Raw genomic sequence first — 10,954 nt, forward strand, 5'->3', positions numbered from 1 at the left:
CTCTAGCATGTCCAGAGCTGCATCTGTCCATGGCCTAAGGAGGCCAATATTTGAAAGCTATTAATAAAGACATTCAGGGAGGAGACAGAGACACGCCTTTAACCCTCAGTACAATGCACTAGAAGAGATGACAGAGTAGGAGAGGCATACTTTTTCATTTTTGAGGATAGGGGTTATTTTTTTTAAATGGGGACAATCAGTGCCCTGCAAATAACCCATTATTTTCAAAAGAATGCAGGCTGCTGAACATCTGCACTGCAGGACCGAAGGCTAACCCAGATAAAGTTTTCAAACTGAACATGGGAGAAAAAAATAAAATTGCCAGGAAGCTGGCCCCCGCCAGCACCACAGCAGGGAGACCCACACCTCTGATGGCTCCTCCTGCCCTTACCGCTCCAAACTGCTGAACACCAGATGGAGAGGAAACCCTTCCATGGGCCTGGAGAGCTCTGGAAGTTTCCATAAGGCTGAGTCAAGCAGGGAAACCATAAAGCACCTTTGCATGGGGCCAGGACTCCCTTTGCATGGGGGACTCCTGTCTTCCCACTCAGGCAGAATCTGCTCTTTTGATGTTGAGGTGGCCCAAAGAGAGTTTCAAATTGGTCCCATCATACCTCAACATCAGCCAGAAACTCAAGTATTACTGTAATGTTGAACATAGAGTTCCCCTACAGACATCAAATTACAAAAGACAGGTCAAACGTCCCACTTGTTTTTCTGTTTGCCCCATCTCAACATGCATGATGAGGAGCAAGCCCCTGGTGAAAAGCCAGACTTTTGAGGGAGGCAGTATTAAAAATCTCCAGGCTGCTGGGGACAGGTGCCAGTAACTTCCTCAGGTGTTCAAAAGTCAGGCATCTAAGTCTCCGTATAGCCAATGTCGAGAACTGGGGCACATCCAGAGCAGTTATCGCATCTGTTGTGGATATCTATCCACAAGATGGCTTAGCGTCTTCCAGTGTGACAAGTGGACAGGGCACCGGAGACATGGGCCCCCTCTGACTTCAGCTTCCACAAAGATAAGTTTCACCCAGAGCAGCATCTGGGGATTTGTCATGGCAAATCTACTGATATTGCTCTCAAATGCACCCCATAAAACCAGGGCAGAGGTGGGCAGAGAAGCTGGGAGCTTGTTTTAGAAAGCATCCTTGCTCCTGATTTTCCCCTAAATCAGATCTGCCTGGGATACTGCCTTTCTGGTGCTGAAGGTGTTGGTGATGTACCGAATGAGCTGTACGCTCCTGTCCTCACACTCCCTACCCCTACATCTCCGCTCTCAGGAGCTGCCTGTTTCTCACAACTCACCAACTTGATCCACATGATTCTCTCAGAGATTATGTCCAGAGCTGTCTGCTGTGCTTCCTTCCAGGCTGGGCTGCCCATATTTAACATCAGGCAGTCAGGGAGCACCGTGCTCATGGCTAGGGGAAAGGCAAACAAGTTATCACATTGCAAGGCAGGGCATGCCTTCGCAGCTGTCATTGCTTATTACAGTAGAAGAGGGAAATGTCCCTCTTTCATTGAAACCAAGATTTGGCATCAGCTTTCCTTCCTGTCATGGCCTCCTCTGTAGCAGCAGATCTCAACTCAGCGATTTCAATTCTCTCTGCTGTCTTTTTGGTCTCCACAATACCCACAAAGTAAAAAGAAAATCCAAGCACTACCTCTTACAAAAGTCCTCAAGGAGGACAGTACCAGCAAGATACAAAAGGCCAGCCTTGCCCCTGCGAAGAGCAGCACCTACCTCAAAATAAAGGTTCGAGAATGGACTATAAGGTCTTTCAGACACAAATCTGGAAGTGTTCTCACTTAGACAAACTCTACCCTACACCAGGTATTTGATGTCTTTTTAAATTAGGAATTTCTCTGAGTTCTTGGATCCTGTGTGATAAGAATAAAACACATGATAAACTGAAGTCACACAAAACCCACAGCATCTACTTCAACATTTCAAATTGTTACAGTGCAAAAAGCTCAAAGTGATGAGACCTGCTTCTTCAATGCCAAGTCTGGAAAGTCCCAGTGAAATCACCACTCCCTGGGTAGCACATAAATGGACTGACTCAGCAGGCCTTCAAGCTCTGCCTTCACCCAAAATCTCTGATGGGTTGCACCGTAGTTCATTTTCCTGGCCTCCAAAATTGCCTTTAGCTTTTTCTCCCAGAACAGTCTCCTTTGTTCAGATTTTTTGCCACCATAGAAATCCCATTACAAAAAAAATGAAAACTTCATGAATCAATGCTGCAGTTATAATAGGCCTAACAATCCACTCAAAACAAATGTGTGACTATTATCTTGCAGTTAATTTTTAATTTTTTTAATACAAAAGTCTGGCTTTTTTGTCTGAAACCAAATGTTTCTGTTTAAACTGAAAAATTACGAAGATAGGAAATTGCAGTGGGGGGAGGAGGGGACTATGGAGAGTCCTCCCACAAAATATGTGCTATTTTCTGACTACCACTTTTCTCTTATTTCTAAAATTTCCATGACTGCAGTAACTGAGCAGCCTGAAGTCCAGATCACATTTAGTTTCATTTCAGAAGTGCTAAAGAGATTAAACATCTTGCAGATTGGATGATATTGCATGATATGCCCTATACATAATCATACAGAAACCGGAGCTCAGCTTCCCATTAATTGTGCATTGATTCACTTTAAACAGACTCTGGATACAGGCTGAGATGTATTAATAATATTTTATTGTATTTTAACTCACTTCTACTCTTATTAACTTGTTAATTTGTTTTAATGAATTATTTAGTTCTTCTCATAAGATTTATTAATGTGTCAGACTACACTTTCACCTGTAGTTTTGTATTATATCTATGGCTGAGAGGAAATACCAAGGAAAAAAAGCAGAAAGAATTTTTGTAGAATATCTTTGTTCCAGTTGTACTATGATTTGTAATTTATTATTACTATTTTGTTGCCTTACTCTGCACAAGTAAATTAACCAATGAGTGCCTAAGGACATGTAGCACATGTTCAGGGTTTGTGGCAGAGGAGTGGATAAACAAAGATGGTAATATCGGCTAATAGAACATCACATCCCACAAGGGGTTTTCATTTCTTTTCTTTGTACAGTTCCGATATAAGCAATTCTAACCCTTTAAATGAAGAAAGGCATTTGTCCCCGTGAGGTTTAGGCTAGCAGTCCACAGGCTGTCCAGTTGAAACTATTTTCTTCCCAATCAGCTTGCAGTTGGGTGCAAAGTCATGCTGGTTTGTGCTTCTCCTACCTTCACCTGACCTTCAAGATCATCTGCAGTGTTTTCTCTTCAGCATCAAAAATCACAACAGACTTGGGCAGAATTGGCACACGAAACCTGTGCTAGAAACCACAGGAGCTAGAAAGAGGGTAAGGAAAGTGGTGAAGCAGTGATGATTTCCCTGCAATTGAAATAGATCCTTTCCTCTAACACAAAGCTTTCAGTGGCCCACATTTGGCAGAACTGAAGAGAAATCAGAAAACATGACAAGTTTTAGCAGCATTACCTTCATAATGAAGAATCTGCTGTTGCTATTACACCCAGATCAGAATATTTTAATCAGTGCCTGCATTACGTTCATCTTATATGCTATATCCTTTAACTGTGTTTTTCCTGTTACAAAATCAAAATATCTGCGTGCATCTACCTAGAGCAACGCAGACCCTGAACACTGGATACACTGTCTTTCCAAGTAAGCACAAACCAGCACGTTCCCTTATGCTCACAAGTTGTGATGACTCATCTAGGAGCAAAGATTCATCAAATATAAGACAAGAAAAAAAAATTTGTTCAAGTAATTTATTCCCCAATTTATCTTGTTTAGAAATACCAAGAAACAAAACCTCCACCAATTCCCTGGCTACGTTACTTCGCATTTAATCACCCTCTGTACTGAGAACCTGCACTTAACTTTCTGTGTGAATTTGTGCAGTTTCAGCTTCCAGCCACCAGTGCTAACTCAGCAGTCCTTTAGCAGCCAGTGTTTTTCCCCTCTCAAGGTCCTCATACTTGTACACCATAGTCTAACTATTTCTGTGACTCTCTTCACCGCGGTTTTCAGTTTTTCCCACCTCCCCTTTACCGTGTGAACACCAGGACTGTGGGCAGCACACCACTATTGGTCTCATCAAGGCTTTCACAAAGACACTATTCCTTCCCTGCTCCTACCTGTGTAGACCTACACAGTCCCGCTGGGAGTTCATTTTCAGCTCCTTTTCTGAGCACTCTCTGCTTCCCCTGCCTTACCCTATGGACCACCTCCTATGCCCCTCAGGTACAGCTTGTACTCTTAGCACGGAAATGCTTTTTGTTTAAATGGGCCTGTCCTTCCAAGGAATTTCGATCACTATGTAATCGTCCCCACTGCTGTTTATCACGTAGAGTTGTCTGCACGTTTTGCTGGCAGTGATGTTGCAATTCCAGACCACTGAAGAAAATGTTAAAGAACATCACGGTCACAAACTACCAATTTGCTGTGTTTATACCCTCCTCTTTTGTAATGTCTGTGGTACAGCTTTGTTGGGGTGATATGACATGCAATTTGTATTTCCAGATGTGCACCTTCTCTATGAGCCCTCAGGCTGTGATCCAGGAACCTTTTCTGTCCTTTGGCAAAAATAACACATCTGCAGCAGGTCCAGAAGCTGTTCCTTCTGCTACACGTCAATTCCCTTCCACCTAGGTGGAAAGAATCAGCCCTAAAATCTCCCTCAAAACTTCTGTTCACCCACTGAGAGTGTCAGTGATGAGGTCTCCTTACACAGCTGTACCACTGAGAGAGGATTGATCTGTTGGAGGTATCAAATCTTTGGTTTGATCAAGGGTTCACACCCTGGGTTCTTCACAGGAAGCTGCATAGCTGGAGGCAGCTGAGATATGCAGCAAGGCAACACTTGTGTGTGGCTTTTGGTTGATCTCAGAGAATTGGCAAAGCAAGCCCACATCTGCCCACTGGAGGCCATGCAGACATACCCCTGGGGCACAAACAGCAGAGCTGTTTCATGTGGCCTCCCCTTCCCCTCCAGCACACACTGAGACAGTCAAGTAGAAATCCAGAATTTATGCACTTAAGCAGATGGGGAAAAAATTGAGCAAAGACATGTGCCTGGCAGCTCTTTAACTGTAGCAAAGGTCTATATGGAAGCATTTTTCTGTAGGGAGTGAAGAGGGCAGGGACGGCAAGGAGGAATGTCCTGACTCCAGCTCTAGCACAGGAGCTGCAGCATTCCAGGCAGCGTAGGCAATGCAAGAGGTGGGTCGGAGATAGCGCTGCACCGCGGGAGCCCAACCACGGCTTCGCCTACTGCGCCTACACCTCATGGCCCTGGGCAGCGGCCAACTGCTTGGCTGAGGTAGCTGGAAGGCTGCTTCCTCCTTCCTCTACCCCCTTCCCTCTACCCTTATTAAAGCCAATGAGGAATTCTTCGTGCTGTTTTTTAAGCAGACTGAAAGAAAAAACACGGTTGGATGGCATATACCTACCCTCAGCCAAATTTCAGACAGAAGTTTATGCATTCAAAGAAATATAGATAGCAATCTTGACTTTTTTGTTTGTTGTTTGGATTGCAAAAATATCAGGAAGCAAAGGTTCCCTGGAACTAATTTCTATTGTATTCTCCAGACAGCTTGTTCAGTAGCATAAATCCTATTAATAGATGACCTCAGATGTTGCCTTTTGAGCGGTGGTGAGTTTTTGAAGAGCATGAGCAATGTTTTTCTGTGGCTCTATAATTTCCCTACTGAACAAACAGTCCTCTTTCCTCCCATTCCCCCAAGTGTGACTGCTTCATCAGCACTTCCCTGGCTGAGCGTGAAACATGGGCATGCTAAACAATAAACCCTCTGTTTTCCACAACTGTACTTGCGCCAGTAAAACTCTTTGTACCACTCACAGATTAAAAGCTCCCACCCCTCTCCCCATTCTCCTTGTGCGCACGCCACAGATCCTCAGAGAAAAACCTGGCTTGTTCAGCTATGGTGAGCCTTACTTCAATAGCCCTTTAATCGATGAGAAGAAAGTCACTGGAACATGTGCCATAGCTGCCATGCTGGAGAGTGCTGCTGCCCCCAGCTTCCGAAAGGGAGGCAGGTAGCTGAGGCTGGAAATAGTACATGACGCTACTAATGTCATCTGCTGAGCACTCAGAAATGGACTTGTCACCTGCTGAGGAAAAGTCCCTTGCAGCCTCATTAAGCATGGCCAATGCAGTGGAAACTCCTGTGTATGCCTCTCTTGGAAAGACTCTGATCAAGAGATAAAAAAATTACCTCTGAGCTTATTTTCTCTTCCTCTTCCTCTCGCACTCCTTCTTGCTATCCTTTTCAAGTTCATGGATCTCAGACTTGCTGATGGTGAGGGATCTGCTCAGAATTAAGATGCTATAAAAAAGGAGAGCTGAAACCAGGAAGATAGCTCTTCACATCTTACAAGGGGTTTTAACATGATGATGTACAAAATTCAGTGCTAAAGACATCTTTCATTTTGTACTACCTACCTGAAGAGGGCTCTTACCAAAATCCCTTTTGCGTAATTTGCCCAAAGCATGACAAAATCAGGACTCACCTTTGGGAAAAAGGGCCACAAAGGAAAGGAAAAATTACTGATGAACTTTCCCAGGCAAACCTCCACTCAGATGAAAGCTGCCGTGACTTTGGGTTTTAAGATCTATCATGAAAGACCCACACACTCTGTCAACTTCCAACTCTTCAGCCCATTCACCTTGAAAAGCCATGGGGCTAAGCCAGCCCTGTTGGGTTGTGAGCTGCACGCGGTTTAACACCTACGTTAGTGCTCTGCATCTGTCACTATGTGTAATTGTACTTCCCGACTGCTGTTTGCACAGTGTGGGACCACCATGCAAAGCTATAGCTCTCTCCTTATTAAAGTACTTGGATTTAATCAAGGTTACAGTAGCTTGGGGATGACACAGACTGCCCACAGAACAGACAGCATCCCAAACTAGATTAACTAACTGAATAAATAGATAAAGAAGAGAGAAAGGAAGCAGTGCTTTTGTTCCTTTCACTTTGCACTTCTGCATTCCAGCTGCCAGGGCTGAGGGCCAGCACTTGCTTTTGCAGGCAGCCAGAACTGCAGGCTGTGTGTGTGTGCTTTCTTTCATATCAGAGCTGCTGAGCTCTGCTGCTGGACAGACCACGCCAGATGCCAGCATGAGGAAGAACATCCCTTGGGTCACCCCTCCAGCTGACCCTGCTTCTGGGGGAGGCTGGAAGGCAGAAGTGGGGAGAGGCTGGAGGGGGGAGATGTGAGCCAGGAGTCCTGCAACACTGTGGGCTGCCACAGTACCCACCATGTGCCATAGCCCTCTAATGCCTAAAAGCCTGGCTAGATTTTTCCCATCTGTAAATAGTATGTTTGCCACTGTCTAGCTAATTTTCCAGTGACACTTGAAGTTTTCATACTAGGTCATGGATTCTGCAAACAGCTGTGCCTGTCAAAGACTATCATTCCTAACTGGGGGTTACCATGTCCCTACCAGAAAGCATTTGTCACCTCAGTTGTGCCAAGAAGAGGGCACACAAGCCCTTCCTTATCTGCTTTAAGCCAGACAGTTAGCAAAACTGCCTTCCTCAACTGTGTAACCTCCCCCAGCTGCCCGGCCTAGGAGCTCTCGCTGGATCATGTCTTCTGGCAGGAGCAGTAACTTCCAGCAACTATGGCAGGAACATCTCCAACCGGTGCAGTTCACAGCAGAAAGAACATGCACCGATAGCTTCATTCTGCAGCACCAGCAGCAGGTACAAGACCATCCTTGCATGTGCATTCTGTTTCCTAATCACATCTACTGTCTGTTTTTCTGACACATACCTCTGTCCCTGCATCCTGCGGACATCTCAGAAGCTCTGTAGCTACAACAAGAATGGAGATGTCTAGATTTGGCATCCACTTCTGCTGTTTCTACTTTTGTGGCAGTGGAAAAGGGATGGCAAGCACTCCAAGTGCACTGGCATGGAAGCCATACAATCACTTTTCTCATAGTCATAATGTTTTGGATTTGGATTTTGTCATTTTTCCCAGGCAGGCAAAATCAAGCCTGATGACCTGGGATAGAATCCCCCACTAAAATAACAAAGAGTCATTGGTGGGCACAGACATGGTGCTCTCCTGCAAGTCGGCTTGCCTGAAAGCTGTGTTTGTGTTACTGCAGCATCATGCTGAGTTTTTTAGCTTTGCGATACCAGCTTATCAGGTACCACACTTCTCTGTCAGTGCTGAACCAATTTCTTAACACGTGCTTATGGGCTGCTTCAAGCTTGACATCTAGAGGTACAAAAGATGTCTTGAATTTCTTCTGGCAGCATGATGCTATTTTGCTAGTGGCTAACTTTTGAGTGCCCGATCACTGCAAAAGTTCATGTCAAAACACACTACACAGTGCTTGACAAAAGCTGGGCACATCCTAACAGAAGCCAAAACAGTCAATACACTTCACAATGCAATTCCAGCCTCCTCAGGCTTAGCGCAATGTGGCAGGAAACTCTGGGCAAATGTGTGTATCTTCAGTTTTACCTCTTATGGGGCTGAGGTATTTAATATGTTAAGATAAGATACAGTTAAAATCTGTTTAGGAATCACTACCTAGAACTCTGTCCCAGGTGGATCATGGCATTCCTTTTTTTTTTTTAACAGCTGGCCAGAAAAGGAGCAGGTCATTTCCCCAGCTGGGGCTGCCCTTGGATGGTGGACTTAGTAAGGGGGAGAGCCAATTCAATGACCTTCATCCTTCAGGCTCCATTCCCCTGGGAATGAGGAGGTTGAATACCCCTGGACAGAGGAGGGCAGAGAACTGGAGACTTCACAGCACATGTGCCATGGCACTGCCACTTGGTCTCCTCTGTCCTGGCAAAGACAGGGTTTAGGTTTGTGTGCCAGCTTGAGCAAAAGCCAGGCCTTGTTTTAGGGGTGGCTGTGTGTAATCGCATAGCGCTGAAGCAATCACTGCAGACCACACTTATAAGTAAAGCTCCCTAAATGATCTCTGCATAATTGTAAGCTATATAAACACATTTTTCTTTCTCTTTTCTTTTTTTTTTTTTTTAATGTGAAAGTCCAAGCTATTTGTGCCTATCCTCACTCACTCAGAGTTTACTGGGACACAAAGCCTGAGGATTTTTAAGCACTACTGCAAAGTACTGTTCCTCATTAAATTCTGTTCTTCCACACCCACGTCCCCTCACCTCACAGTATTAGGTGCCACTGCTACCTTGCAGCACAAAGCCATCAGCCCCGAGAAGTGATGATAGCCTATTTCAGGACTGCAGCACTGCTGTGAACAAGGTGCTCAAGTATGATACATTATCCCTCCAAGGCTGAAAATATCACCTCTGCGATGCTCCTAAACTCTGAGCTAGGTGAGGTTAACACCACAGCCCAGGTTTCTCATGTGATAGAACATTATGCTCCTAACTGAAAAATCAAGACTCTTTATACATACAGGACACTGGAGCTTATTACCCTTTGCACTGCTCTGTGTGTGATTTATGTGATATGCCATGTGGGCAGAGCAGTTTGGAGCTCAGAATACCATTCCAATAAGCTTTTACACATATGACAGAATTTGGTTAATTAGCACTAGCTAGTGGAAGCCCCACTATGAATTACTGAATTTTGCAAATTAACAACTATGAGACTAAAGACTGTCAAATAAGCCAGCAAAAGATACTTCACCAGGTATTAGATTTATATCCTTGCAAGGTGTAGTATAGTTTTAGTTTATTTACTGCAGTGATTCGCAGTGTAAACTTACACTTAAAATAGTTTTATGTATTTATAAGGACAAAACAAAATTCTGTGATAAAAACCCAAATTGGTCCACTGAAATGGAACTCCGCTACCGTGGTGTCCTATACAACCAAATTACAAAATAAAGGGATGCCTGCCACCGCCTGGGCAATAAAGGACAGATTTATTTTAAACCAGGTTTTTCTGCCCTGTCACATTAATGACCTGTACCATAGCTCATGCCATTCAAATGTTTAAATAAAGGGGTAAGTAGGTACTTCCATGACAGCAACCACTTCTCTCTGACTCCGTGTTTATAAAATTGTAGGCACCTGAAATATGATTCTTCTAAGGCTTCATTTGAACTCAAAATTCCCACACACACACAGCCAAAATGAATCTTCCTCCAAGCAGAATGCACTTGCTAGTCCTATCATAGCGCAACACCGCACAAAACTGCTGGGAACAAACTGAAGAATGCTTTATCCAATTGCAACTGCCTGGGGTCAATGAAGAAGATATTAGTTTTATTTTTAGCTTGCTTTTATAGCCTGATTGCGTTTTCCATAAGATAATCCAGTAGAGGTTCTCCTCTCTGTTGCTTTGGGTTTCTTTTTAATCATCAAGTTGGCCGCATTATTAATTAACAAGTTCTTAATAAATCATTGACTGCTTAATGTGAATCAGAAGAAGCAAACACTGGCATCCCTTGACTAATTTTTTTCTTAGTTTGTTAATAGAAACTCGAGGATGTTCATCACTGAAGTATCCCAGTGCCTCTCAAACAATAAAGTATTTGGTCTCATGATACCGATGAGAAGTGGAAGAGTGATGTAGAAAGAGGCTAACGAGTAGGGCACAGAGCAAAGACCAATTAAAAAACTTGCTTGCAGTCTCAAAAGAAACTAGTAGCATCAATGCCAAGGCTGTTTATCAGTTGGTCTTACCTGATGACCATTTTACAGTCCCTCAACAGTCCTGGGTTTAGTTTTCAGTTTAGATTGGAAGACTACAGAAAGAAGAACAAGCTGCAACTGAAAAGCAAGTCAAACTTGCTTGCAGTTTGGCTTTTGATATCAGATGCCGAACATGTATTTGCTTTTGTGAGAAGCCAGAATCCCTGCTTGGAAAAATCTATGCCATGATATTTTTAGTAATGCTAGCGGTAAGGGTTCAGAAATCATGAATCAGATTTTGAGAAATCATGAGGTTAGTGTAAAAA

This window comes from Balearica regulorum, chromosome 2, assembly GCF_011004875.1.
Source record: "Balearica regulorum gibbericeps isolate bBalReg1 chromosome 2, bBalReg1.pri, whole genome shotgun sequence".
NCBI lineage: Eukaryota > Metazoa > Chordata > Aves > Gruiformes > Gruidae > Balearica > Balearica regulorum.